The 14,669-nt window shown below is 39.7% G+C and overlaps 1 protein-coding gene across 2 annotated transcripts in view; it reads right to left on the reverse strand.

Moving 5' to 3' along the window:
* Nucleotides 1–14,669, reverse strand: part of sh3bp4a (SH3-domain binding protein 4a) — a 40,858-nt gene that overhangs the window by 9,283 nt on the left and 16,906 nt on the right. The window lies entirely within an intron of this gene.

Below are 14,669 nucleotides of genomic sequence, written 5' to 3' on the forward strand. Positions count from 1 at the left end.
TTGGCTGACACATGAAGATGGGCCAATGCAGAATCACCAAGTAACCACACTGCACGTCTTTTGGAAGAAGCTAGAGTTTCTAGAGAGATCCCATGGAAGCACAGAGTAAGAATGCAAACTACAGTCTAAGGAGCTTGGAAAGAAAAGCAGCTGGACTTCTTTAAGTTGCTTGAAGATGTCTTCAAGCAACTTAAAAAAAGTCCAGCTGCTTTTCTTTCCAAGCTCCTTAGACTACAATGACTGAGAACCTTCACAGACATATGCAAACTGCAGTCATAGAATACCAAGGGATTTGAACCCAGGACCTTCTTGCTGTGAGGTGTCAGTGCTAACTACTGCACCACCAGGTCTAACAACTGGGGAGCAGTTCTATCAAAATAAAGGAAGGAAAGTTAAACTGGAGTTTTATGACAGCAAAGGGGGAGAGAGAGGATGAATGTTACAGTCCAGGCAAGTAAGTTCACCACACAACACAATGAATCCAAATTTACATGCATGCAAATAATGTAACAAATATCTGGAAATTTAATAGGACGTCTGGTAATACTAATACTGTTCTCCTCAGGGACTGTATATAAAATATCCACTGGTTTTGGCGTGCTCTTGCTTTTCAACTGCAATTATAAAATACTTCTTTCATTGGAGGAAACAGTGTGATTGGATCATTATTATATGTATGGAAAAATGGTTTTCACCAGGAAGATGACGCTGATTTTTCACGTCTGCTGGATATTTATATTATAGAAATGAACTGATTGATCAGAAATGAAAACAACTTTTAGTTGTGGAGTACAAACACTGTTACTTACACCACCAAAACAAATTAGATGTACAAGTCAGCCATTTAAATGACATTTTAAATGAAATACAACACATCAGCTGCCTGTTTTTACCCCAAGAAATGACCATCCTTTGTATATCTGTGTACTGATATCAGATCAAAGCCTTTGAAGTCTAAGCATCTTAATACCTTAGCCAAAAGAGAAGGGTTGCAGTCTCTAGACAACTAGCCAAAAAAAAAAAAAAAAAAAAAATCAAATGTGCTGATGTCTTATTGGTTTTTAATTCAATATATGAGCGTGCATATAGCATTTAATTTGTGCATTTCTAACTGCGGATAAAAACTGTCAGTTCTGTTTCATAAATCGGGTATTTCAGAGGGTCAGGGAGTGAAAAACGGGAAATAATGAGATGAGGAACTGCAGGAGCTTCACTTCAGCTCGGATGAAACCAAACCTCCGACATGTAATCAGGGTAAAGTAAAACCTCTCACTGTGCTGCTACTGGAAAGTGGTTTCCATTGAAAACCACTGAACTAATTCATTATTCATTTCTTACGAGTAATTGATTAATAATTGATATAAAATGCTAGAAGACAGCCCAGAGGCTTCATTTTACAGGTCTTATAGCTTTCTGCAATTTCTGACATGTAATGATACGGAGCTAACATGAAAGACGAGCTGTTTTTTACTATAGATATATAAACTGTTTTTATTTGTGCACTTCCTACTATTTCATGGTGCAACAAGAGTCAGCTCTACTGGTTGTGGCACACTCCATCTCACCCCGATGGTCATGAGCTCTGGGTAATGACCGAAAGAATGAGACTGGGAATACCAGCAGCCAAAATGAGTTTCTCCAGCCATGGTTCATTTTCCATTTGGACCTCTGTGTTTTGCACTTTGTTTAACCTTTTCACTCACTGTTTAGTTTAGTTTAATTTTCGCATTTATGTTTGCTTTCACCCACTGTTTAAGATTAAGGACCAACAATGAACTGATTGGGTTTAGCCACTGAAAAGCCCCAGTTAGGTTTAGGTGGTAACAAGCTCTTGGTCAGGGTCAGGGTCAGGGCTCTAAAAACACCCCAGTGAAGTTTAGGTACGATAAACTACTTGGGAAGTGTTTTTCCTGTTGACAGTTATAGGTTATAGTTATCATCTCTTCCCTGTGTTCCCTGCATCTTATTGTCAAATTTCTGTTTCTGGACCTGGGCTGTTTTGTTACTTCCTGTTTTATTTTGATAGTCTTTTGTCGCTTATGCTTTGTATTTAGTTTACTTCCTGTACCTTGTTTCACTTGAGTTATGCCTGCTTGTTTACCCACCTGTTCCCAATTCCCCTTATCAACTTGGCTGTATGTCTGGCCTCAGTTTTCCCCTTGTCTTTTATTGTGATGTCTTTAACTCTTCCTGTTTTTATCCACAGTGTAACTTCTATTTATGTTTGTCGGCTTTGTTTTATTCAGCTTTTTTGGACTTCCTCTATACCAAAATAAAGATTTTTTTGCTTTGTTAGTCTCAAGAGTCTCCATTTGGGTCCATTATCTACACTCTATGACAGGTTTAGGCAACAGGTACTAAAACTAATCCACTGCAGCAACAACTACTTGGTTAAATTTTGGAACTAAAAGGTGCTTCATTGCGTTTAGAAAAAGATGGTTGTTTAGGTTAAAATATAACTGAATAACCATCCGTATTGATAAATGACAGTTTGGGGTTATGATCACTTCCAACAAACGAGTCCTTGTGCCTAAGATATATACCAACAGCTTATTACACATCTCAGCTTCCCAGTGAACACATCAATAAATTGTTGCTGAGAGAAAGATATCTGAAATATTACACTTAGATGTGGTTTAGCTTTGATGGACAATAAAGTTTCCATATAAATGCACTGCTCAAAAATTAAATAAATAAAAGGAACACTTTATAGTAGTGACACTGAGACGAGCACAGCTACAAAATGACCTGGTGTGTGTATCTCTTACCAAACAATGAGAAACAAGACTTCATGAGGGTTGCCTGAGGGCACGACATCCACTAGTGCGCATTCTGCTCACTGCCTGGCACCGTTAAGCCTGACTGGTACTTGCCATAGAATATCAGAATTGGCAGGTCCGCCATTTGCACCCTGTGCTTTTGACCTATGAGAGCAGGTCCCTTCTAAGTACATGCTACAAACATGAAAGGGTCTGGAGAAGTTGTGGAGAACGTTACGCTGCCTGTAACATCGTTCAGCATGATCGGTTTGGTGGTGGATCAATGTCCGGCTTCATGTAGTGAGAGTATGCAGGCAGTTCCTGGAGGAAGAAGGAATTGATACCACTGACTGGCAGCCACACTCCCCTGAACTAAATCCAGTAGACAACCTCTGGGACATTAAGTTTTGGTCCATCTGACACTGCCAGTTTGCCCCAAAGACTGTACAAGAGCTCAGTGATGCCCTGGTCCAGATCTGGGAGGAGATTATTCCAGGACACCATCCATTGTCTCATTAGGAGCATGCCCAATGTTCTCAGGCATGCATACAAGCACGCAAGGGCTATAAGAACTACTAAGTACCATTCTGAGTTGCTGCAATGAAATTTCAGTAAAATGTGACATCCTTTGGTTTCTAATACATTGCCCAGTCCATGTCAGTATAGATATTATTTTTTCTCCGATTGAGATGTGTCCTCTCACCAGTGTTTTTAATAGATTTAAATAAAGGAAATTTGAATTAAAAATAACACTTATCTGGGTCAAGGTCCGGTTGACTAGGTTATTATTATTGTTCTTGTTGGAAATTATTGTTGTAAACAGCTGCAAAAATGTGAGCATAAAGGCTAATAAAATTCATGCCCTTTAGAAATAACTGCAGGTCTAATTCTCCCTGCTGGTTTAACCTTTAAGAAAGCAGTTAAATACAACAAATACCAAAGTCCTTGATTTAATTTGGTGAACCCAGAAAAAGCCTTGTTTTTGTTTACTATAATAATCCATCTGATTTATTTTACAGTTTGTGCAAAACCAAAATACTTAATCCTTTAACCTTATAATTCCAGAACCATGTAATTTCCAGTAATTACAATAACCTAGTTTAAACTTCTTTACCTCCTCCGTCTTTCCTAATGCAGATTACAGGCCTGCCATAAAATTAATTAACCTGAATCACCTGCAATGTTCAGGTCAGTCTTTTCAAACCAAACTGAGATGTTAATTTATTTTCTCTCTAACACCTGCCTGATGAGTACTTTGGCCTTTCACTGTGACGTCCTCCATCTGCTGACTCAGGCTTCACGCAGGTCTCAGCCTAAATATAGTGCCGGTCAGGCCAGGCTATCCAAACATGTCAGGTGCTGTCTAGAAATGGCATGATGTGTTTGAATGCAAGGCTGGAGCTCCTACAAATGTAGGAGAGGTGTGTTATTTTAAGCCAGAAAGGATTAAAGCGGGAAGGACCTGGTGGTTCATGAGATCATAAGAAAACTGGGAAACCAGTGAGTGCAACAGGCAACTTAAAAGGAATTAGGCAGTCCTGGATTTTTTTGGTTTCTGGAAAAAGATAATAGTCATCCAACTCTCAGATATGTACCACATGCTCAGTGTGCACCAGATGGAGGTGAGGGGTCAGTGTCTTGCTCAAGGACACTGTCAGCTGTTGTTTCAGCTCCAGCTGGAGTCATTTACATTTCACTACCTTCTCTATTTTGTCTTTGGGGGCGTTTTTTGTTTTCTGGACTTAATTCTACTAAATAATTCTGCTTTGTATTTTTATTTTATCTCTAATAAAAATGCCTATAATAAAGAAAAACATCAGTTTTAATGTACTACTTTGACTGATACAGCTACGTCAGTTAATAAAAACAACTACAATCATAAAAGCAGGAAGGAAGTCATACAGTATTTAAGGAGCCTACCTTGTACGACGTTTACAAACTAAAATATGCACAATACCAATATTAAGTTTAAACCTTTTGGTAAAATTACATCTGAGGAATTGTACCATTTTATGGTACTGATAACGTAAATAGTAGAGGACCACGACTGGATCCTTGAGGAACTCCACTACTGATAGCAAGACAGCAGCAAAGTCTACAAAGCTACAAAATAACTGATGCATCATTCCTTCATCCAATTCCTGTGTCGAGCTTGGTTATTCCAGCTTATTAACTAACAACGTGATTATGAACCAAAAATAGAAAACGCTCTGCTCCATGAGTGACTGAAGCACTGAAACAGTAGGAGATAGTAGCGGGCTGCAGGAAGACCCCGGAGCAGACGGACAGACGGAGCTGACAGCTGACCGAGCGGCTGTCAGATAAATGAGCTTCACTTCCAAAAGCTTTGACAGGAGAGCGGCAGGGAAAGAGGGGGAGAGCACGAGCAGGGCGGATGATAATACTGACAGGTAGCAAAGAGAGCCAGACAGAGAAAATGAATACAAGGCAGGCAGATGAGAACAGAAATACAAACAGAAAAAGCTGAAGGACAACAGTATCTCAGACAGATGAGCAAACAGACAAATGTTGTTTTTTGCCCAATTTTGTCATTTTTATCATAAAATGACATTAAATTTAATAAACATTCAGCCAAAACCATTAAATCTCCTCATATTAAAAGAGCAAAAGCAGCTTTTGCCAACACAAAGATTACTTTATGATCAATAGTGAGCTTTACCCTGAATAGAAGGTTAGATTTAATTTCTAAATGTGAACTGAGAAATTAGTTTCTGTTTGTAATTTTGCATCCAGAAAACACAAAAATTAAAACTGAACTGATAAACTTGTTTCATGACATTTTTCAACTTTTCATATATTTTAATTTATCACTTTGGTCATATAATCCCAGTATGTCAAAGTGGCTGGCCTAACTCTTATCAACATTACAGATCAGGCCCCCTGGGCATCAATGAGTAATTTTCTATATACAGGGCTGATGTGATTAAGAGGTTTCAAATTAACCCAAATCACAATCTTTTCTTAAAGTTAGGTGAACAGCTCTGGGTGCCAAACCTGAAAGTAAAACAAGAAGCTCCCAACCGAGACATGAACTAAGGTATCCTAACTTACAAAATTCACTTGGTTTACTACAGTAACAACCCTTCAACCTATTAATGTGGGCTTTGTTGCAATTTAAAAAAAAAACAAAAACAAAAAAAAGAGACCATTATATCGTAACACTGACATAGCCTTCATGTCAGATGTAGCAAAGGACACCTTGTGTGTGAGAGATAAAATGGCAAATCAAAGCAAATCAAATACCAGCAATTGCTATCACCTGGCAACTTGCCAGGGGATGAATGACCAATCTCTGGGATCGTGCCACTGAGTCCTAAAGCTTGGCTACCTCCGTGTAGTTTTCAAGAAACCCTGTGGGTGTTAAGAGGTTGAAGAAGAAGCCTCTAGCTGATTCCCCAACAGGAATTAAAGTTACTTTATTAGACTCATCAGGAACTTGGATCTTTTCTCTTTGCAGGGTCCTTAGCACAAACTGGCCAGGATTTATTTGGAAAAAAAAAACACTCTTTGTTTGTGTGGAGGTAAGGTTCTTAGCTGCAGAGGATCTAATGTTTCTCAAACACATTTCTCTTTTGAGGTCCAACAAACCTGCTGCAGCCTGTTCTGGTTAATCAGTCTGTTCAAATATTCATCGCTTAATTAACATGCTGATTTTTACTGGCTGTCACAGGGGAAGGAAGAGACTGTGCATGTATGAAGAAGTCTAATTTTTCTGAGCTATGGTGCCATTGCTGTTTAGTTTAATGGCCTTGGTTTCAGTTCGGGGGATTGATTACGTCCCCTTCTGGAGTGATTCTCCCCGCCTCCGTGCATGGATCTATTATTAAAAGATGCCCTCCTGGCCTTTGAGCTACTCTGCCCTGCTGACAAGAATAAGGGGCGGCTTTCTCGTATCGTCCTTTGCCTTTGCAACTCGATACGGGGCGTTAAAAAGATCTGCCGGGTTGGTGTCAGGTGCCCCCAAGCCCTCCAGCTCCATCCTGATCAATGCCTGTGCTCGCATTTCACATGGGAACATCTGTCGGCTAGTGCGGAGGAGAGGGCTGCTGTAAATCCTGAACCAAGAGTGCTTATTCTGCAGGAAAACCTTTTTAGGGAGCTGGGAAGTTAGAGCAGAAATCTCTGACTTTCTTAAAGACAAAAAGTTCTAGTGTTTTTTTGCCATATTCCCCCCTTTTAGTTTGCAGCTTGTTGCTTCTCTAGTGTAATTTTCTCCCCGTCTTGCATTAAACTGATTACCTGAACACATGTGCGGTCATGCTGGAGACTAAAGACGGCAAGATTAGCGGGGCTTTGTTTGTGCAGCTATTGTTCAACGAAAACAGTCTAAGATAATGAAAAGATTTGGATATATTTGAAGCGATTACATAAGCAGATCAGCTTTAAGTATTGCAGAGCAGGAACTCAAGAGAAAGCTGCAGAGAGCGGGATATTTGCAGAGCAGTAGCAGGAGGCTCATACTGCAGTTTGTGCACATCATCAAAAGATTTTTATCGTGATTGTGTCGTACAGGAAAAAAAAAAATCCAGCTGCGCCAGCACGCCTGAAACTGCTTATGTCTTGCCTTGGCGCAAATGTGCCCCTGTGACTGAGAAGTGCATTACGATGCATTTATTTGGCAACATACCCTGGACACAGCAGTTGGAAAAAAAAGGGGGGGAAATGCCACTTTGGCCATTTTTTTATTCCCCTGAAGAGGAAACCTCGGCTTGAACTTCATCACTGAACCTCCTACGTTCACACAATGCCACAGAGAAATGAAAAGTTTTTCCAGTGCACATGGCTAAAATGATAAACTGCGCAGCGGTCTGAGCAATTTAACGCAAAGGGAGTTTGGGGGATAGTTCATAAACTACTACTTTGTTCTGTTCCTCCTTTTATTTGTTGCCCCCCTCACTCTTTCTTTCTTGTTTCGACCTCCTGCTGCATCTCAGGCCTCCTGTAATGACTGCTGCTGTGGAGAAAAAGCAACAGAAATAAGAACGAAAAGGGAAAAAAAATCCTGAGAAATCTTTTCAACTCTGCTGCTGTGTGGGCTCACAAAGAAAATAAAGAGAGTGAGGGAGCCAGGAAGAGAAAAAAGTAGTAATAGATCCAAAAAAATGGATTAAAAGCAAATGTTGGTGGAACAATTATGGCACCTTAATTAGGAGTGAGAGGAGAATTATGGGAGCTAAGCACACGCTCTTTCTTTGAACAATCTTATGACTTAATTTAAAAGATAATTCCAGCCAGTGTGACATTAAATATTGCTTAGCAAAGTCTCATCTTGAATTTGTACATTTTGATTTTTAAAACCAGGCATGATGAGTGGCAAACTGAGGAAAAGCTACATGCCTAATAGTCAATCACTAGGTATTCACCTTAAAAGGGAATATAATTTACAAAATGAAGACTATGTTTAATGGCATTAATTCAAACTAGCAACAGTAAAAGCCTGGAGTCTGTGATTTGGACTCCATGATTCAGTAGTTTCGTTTGGCACTTTGTTTTCAGACTACATTTTTTAGTTTGTCTTTCACTTCCTGGTTAGGTTTACATTTAGACTGAAGCCTATACAAGCTGTCATAGGATGAGAGGTGCGGTATGTGCCGCAACAGCCTTTCAATCTGGTTGAGGTCTGGACTTTGCCTGGGCCACTGAGGCACCCTGATTATTTTCTTTTTCATTCATTTTGTTGTATATTTGCTGCTGTGCTTTGGATCATTATCCTGTTGCATGACCCAGTTTGGTCTGGGCATTCAGACACATGGCCTCGCATATGAGCCTAGAATACTTTGGTATACAGAGGAGTTCATGGTCTGACTCAATGACTGCAAAAAAGCCCAAATCATGACCCCTCCACCACCGTGCTGACAGCTGGTATGAGGTGTTTGTGCTGATAAGCTGAGTTGGTTTTGTGTACTGTATCCAAACATCTCCACTTTGTTTTCTGTCTGTACTTTGCAAACCTAAGCTGTGCTCCTATGTTCTTTTACCAAGATGAACCTTTCTCCTTCCAAACAAGTCATACTTGTTCAGTCTTTTTCCTAATTGAGCTGTCGTGAACTTTAACATTTAACATGCTAACTGAGGTCTGTAGAGTCTAAGATGTAGCTCTTGTATTTTTGCACTTTCTCTGGGCACTGCACAGTCTGACGGTCTGCTGGGACGTCCACTCCTGGATGCTTCAGACCAGCAAACTGCCAAACCTTCTGCTTTCATAGAGGTGCTCACACTTACTCAGTTAATCAAGTGCATTTGATTAGCAGCACCTGGCTGCTGCTTATGTTTAATTTTATAAAAGGACTTGGAATACCTGTGTGCTATAATTTGCCAGGCTGGCTCTTTAAAGGTTAAGCTAAAAGCCTCACCACTTATCTACTGACAGACACGAGAGGCATCAATCAGTGAAAACAGTCCCACTTGTTTGTGCAAGGTGTTGCAGCCTATAGTTACATTTCAAAGTCAAGCAAGCTTTAGGGTATGTAAAACGTGCACCAGTATTGTCACCTTTACACGAGTTAGAACTTTTAATAAACGTTTGATGTCGAGGAGAATCTTTTTTTTTACCCTGAAATATAACCCTAACCGCAATACTTTTGATGCCTAACCAACCACAGAGTAAAAAGATGAACTTTTTTCCAAACTGTCAGGTGTTTTTTGAGCCTCCACTACCCCTCGTACCAGCCACGTGGAGTGGTTTTTTTTTTTCAGTTATAAAGAGGAATTATGCTAATGTGACATTTCAGAAGGGTTATTTCAAATGCTATTATCAAAAATCAGATCATTTGGAACTTTAAATTTACTTGTTCCACTTAAGGAACCTGTTCTTACCAACTCATGTCTAAAATTCTTCTTCTTCACTTTATCAGCTCTCACACTGTTCCCTCAAAGGATAATTTCCATCCTCCTCTCTTATAACAGAAACCACAGGGCAGCACAATGAACCAATGACATCCCATCAAGATGTAGATACTTACTTCCAGAGTTTGTACCCATCATCGATCATCAATCTTTAACCCGTCTTTGTTCATCCTGCTTTCCTCACACATCTTTCCAAGGAAGTCATTAACATACACAAGTGACCTTTAGTATGACCTGAATTTGATTATCAGAAACCCACAACATATTTAGTCATATAATCCCTGTGTTGCTGGTTGCATCCTGATTCGGACACACCGATTACTGTGGATTTGGCATTCTTTCCTGCAGGTCTCGTCCAGCTAAAGTAAAAGCCAGAGAAAACAATGAATGCCTTGTTTGTTAGAAGAGGATTTTGAAGCCGCTGGTTCTCATTCAGTGTTTTGTTGAGTAACAATTACATAAGACGAGCTATTTTTTCCTTTGAGGAGAAGATCTGGTAATTCAAGCCTCAGGTCTTTTGTTCCTGCAGCCTGATTAACACAATTCACCGCTCTCCGGGGAAAACCTTGCAGCAGGAATTTTTCACAACAGGAGGCAATAAGGTCCAGATGAGTCTGGACATAAAGCCCAGGGATAGTTTTAAGGAGTCCATGAGCTGTGTTCAGGGTATGATGACAAATACACCCTAAAATCTCATCAACTGAACAGACAAATTAGGCAAACAAATGGTGACAGAATCATAATACTCAGTCTCATTTGTCCAATAAAAAAACCAATGCTATGAGGCAAAACCATAAAAGATGTAAATTTAGTACCAAAGTCAAACGCCTTTGTTCTGGAAGATAAAAGATAATGACTAGCGGTATAATGCACATAAAAATTAAGCACCACTTCAGGCAGCTGGTTAAATACTGAAATATCTACTCATTGAGCCATCTTGTTGTTCAGCCAAACCTTATCCAAACCCACAGAAGCTATGACCTGAATTTAAGTTTATAACCTTAAGTCCAAAACAAGAAAAGACATTTTGGATATTGGAAATCGGTCCATTCATTGATATATATCTATATTAAAAAAACCTGCCTGCCAAGAAAGATTCAAACTTCCAGGTTGTCTTCCATATTGTGTAGCCCACCTAATGTTTTCTTCACTGGAATCACTGATGGCAATAGAAGCAGAAATCACCAGACACACCACAATACAATACTATCGCAATATTTCACCCACTGTAGTTTTTAGCATTTTGTGATATGATGAGTACTGCAATAACATATATTTTGATTTCATCACCTTTTAACATCTGTAAAGTTTTAAACTTTCAAAGTTGTATTCACTCAGATAAAGTATCTCTCTTTGGTTATTTATTTGATGAAAGATGAGTTTGTCAAGCAAACCAACACTGGCACTAAGACGATCTGCAGTTTCTATGCTCGTACTGAGATCAAACTTGTGTTTTCCAATGCTACCATCATCCAAATGCAGAGTTAGTCAACAACATGTTTTGGTTTAAGTGAGAGGAGAAGAAAAAAACTCTTTGATACATAAACACGAATTATTTGAAGCGTGCAAACGAGGAATATTTACTATCGTTTTGGATTTGTGAGATGGGTTTTCTGTTTCTCTGCCACATAAAACTAATTTATCCTGATTTTCACAGTTCATCACCAGCTGCTGCAACTGCCGCCAGCTGTTTTCAGCAATACTTAACCTCATATTAACATCAACCAGCTCCCTGTGAATGATCAAACTATAAAGAAGCCCATGCCTTAAATCCACTGTGGAGGGCAAAAAGAGGCAGTAAAATTTACAGAGAGGAAAATTGAAACTTAAAGACTTTAACCTCTTCTAGTGATGAACACAAAAAGTTACAGTCAAAATTTAAATATCAGACTGACCTAGAGTATGAATGAGTACTTAAAAGGTATAAATGTTCTTTAAATTTCTTTGCACCATCATAAACTCTCTTAGGCAGCTTTCTTTAAGTAAATTTCTTTAAGTAGTTTCAGGAATAGTTCTGCAGGCTTCTTGAAGGACATTTAAAGCTCTTCTTTGGATGTTTCTGCCTTTTGTTCTGTTCAAGATGAGCCAACACTGCTTCAATAATGTTGAGGTCCGGGCTCAGGGAGGCCGATCCATGACTGATAGTGCTCCACTGTGTGTGTTTCTATCCAGGTATGATTTTACTGCATTGGCAGTGTGTTTGGGATCCTCACCTCCTCTGTACATATTGAAGATGATCTGTACCAAAAACATCAAATGTTTATTCATCACTCCATCAGACCTGTTGCCACAGATTTTCACTCCAGTTCTTGTGTAATTTGGGATACCTCAGCTCCCCCGTTTGCCTTGTTTAGTAACAGCTACTTGGGAAACGTGAAAATTATGTGCTTTTGTGACAGGCTGCTATTGACAAAGTGCCTAAAGATGCAATTTTAAAAAAGGTTCTTTGCCAAGATGTCTTTTATGTGTAGACACAACACTATGTCACCCCTATCATATTTTTTTAATTGTTAAGTGGCTTAAACAAACAATGTGCAAGTACAAGGACTGGACTGGAAATTAGTGAAAAAGTAACCAATGTCCCCAAAAAACCTTGAAAGACCTTCAGAAAGCCAGAAACTATTGCTCAAGACAATAGCTCAAGGCTGGCTCAATACTTTTGCACGGTAGTGTATTATTTAAATCTTTAAATATGTTTTTAAAGTGAGCTTTTAGGCCAGAGACACAGGCTAGTTTTATGACATTTATCAGTTTTCAAAGAGACTTAAGTGTAATTCAGTTCAAAGAGCTTAGCAATCAGACATTTTTAGGTTGTTGTTGGTCAAAACAGGTCAAAGGCTGTTTTTCTGCAGCAGCATTCAGCTAGATCACACAGAAAAAAAAACAACCCTTATAATACATCAGTCTAACTCTGTAAACCATGTGGACAAATCTTTCTATTGAGGTCAGCGGGACACATTTCTAACTGTCCTTGGTGATGAAAGGAAATTGCTGGACTTCAGTGACAGACGTGCGTGTATTTGTTTCATTTTTCTGCGAACATTTTAAAAAAAGAGTTCAGTGGAGTCAAGGATGAAGTCTGGCTCAGAGATAAGAAAGCCAAGACACACTTTGTCCACACAGCAAGCTGGAAAGCTTCAGCAGGAGCTGAAGGTATTCGCCAGAATAAATTCCTTTTATGAAACATAAAAGAGCGCTCGTCCTCTGCAGGATGGCTGATTATGGGGCTGATGATATGACTTACAGCCATACAGCGAGAGGTAGCTACAATCAAGTTACCCTGGAAAAAACAAAACAAAAAACAGTGAGGCAGAATGCATCAGGAGAAAATGAGCAACAGCTACACTTCTAAGTCCCATTTAGGAAGGCGTTTCACCTCAACCTGCTCCGGCGGCCGTGACCTGCAGTCGCACCGAGCTGTAGCAACAGCGCGTGCACGCTTCATCAACTCTGCTCGGATAAGCAGCAGTCGCAGAAGTACTTTCTGAATAATGCCGTTTGGAGATGGAAGTGTCTCAGGACTATTTTTGCTTCCCCCAGGGTGCCAGCAATGTTGGAGAAGAAAAACACATCAAGGCCGCCCTGCATGTGCCTCACAGAGCCATTCCTACCCCAAACTGCAGATGTTAGGGTTCATTTCAGTGCTTTCCCTTTACAGGATTTTCTTCCTTATTTTCTCCTTCATTTTTCATGTGATGGCCGTTTCCACTGTGAGCCCACCTCAGGCTCTAAGATGAGTTGTTTACCATTCATGTGCGTGAGCACGCACTCTCAAATCCTTCCAGTTCACACCAAGACTGTGTCACACTGTGTGCTACTACAGTGCAAAGACATAATGTTGATGGCTGTTCCAGCAAAGAAGCAATAGATCAAATGGCGACTGCTTCTGATTGGCTGAGAGACGTGATTCTTTTTGCCACCACAGAGCAAACCTAATGATGCAGCAAACAGCTGACAGCCCTCTCACACTTTGTAATATGCCACATTTCAGAATAAAAGCCCATACTTATTGATATGTTAATGAAGCGCATGAATTGCTGAGCATGAATATATTCTTCAATAGTCTATAACTGTTGGAGGATTACAGGGGAATGGCACTCATTTCACGCCTTTATGTCATAGCTCTGATAACGGAAAATTTATCGATTGTGAACTTGCATTATTCCAAAGGGATTATGCAGCAAAGTGTCCATTTTTCCTCTGACTTAAATGTGAGAATTTGCTGCTTTTTTCAAGATGTCACCTTGAGCTCTAAAACTTGTCATCAGCATTATTACTATTTCTGAATACGTTTGTAGCTAAATGACTTTCCCATTGTGGACAAGACCTCATTCTCTAATAGACAGTGACAGATTTTTGTCTTTCAAGCTCACTTTTTGTAGACAAAAAGAATGGAGTTTCACAACTGTTGAGTGCACAGTCCTGGAGAATGAGGCCATGGTACGTTGGTGAAAATGGGAGGCACTCAAGTTTAAGTGTCTTGCACTCAAAGGCACCTTAAAGTGCCTGCCAAGAGCATTTTCAAACAAGTCTTTTTTTTTTTTTTTGGCCAAACAGAATACCTAGGCAGGTATTCAAGTGTCCAAAACTCCAAATCCATTAGCACTGTTGTTGCAGTTGGACATCCTGTTTTTGCTCTGCAGCCTCAGTAAACTTGAAGTAGATAACCATGAACCAGTCCTCCATCTGCTGGAGGTTCCTCAAGATCTCCAGACCAACAAGGACCAACACTAGCAAGATAGTGAAACTGGATGACAGACTCACTGGAGAAGCAGCAGGATGAGGACTGCCACAAAAGTAGTAATTCATGAGACAGGAAGGGCTTTGGTTAGTTGGTTATCAGGTTAGCAGATTTTTAAAAAACTGGATACCTTTAATAGCACCCTGATAGCCACAATCTTTGTCTTCTCCTGGCATTAAATCAGGGATCTTTTGCTTATTATGCAAATGTCTAATGTCTATATTATGAAGCCAATAAAAATCAGATATACTTATGTGAGGCAGATCAACCAAGGTAAGTTTATGAGTGGGAAATGACTGGTC

The sequence above is a fragment of the Pelmatolapia mariae genome, linkage group LG23 (assembly GCF_036321145.2).
Source record: "Pelmatolapia mariae isolate MD_Pm_ZW linkage group LG23, Pm_UMD_F_2, whole genome shotgun sequence".
Lineage (NCBI taxonomy): Eukaryota > Metazoa > Chordata > Actinopteri > Cichliformes > Cichlidae > Pelmatolapia > Pelmatolapia mariae.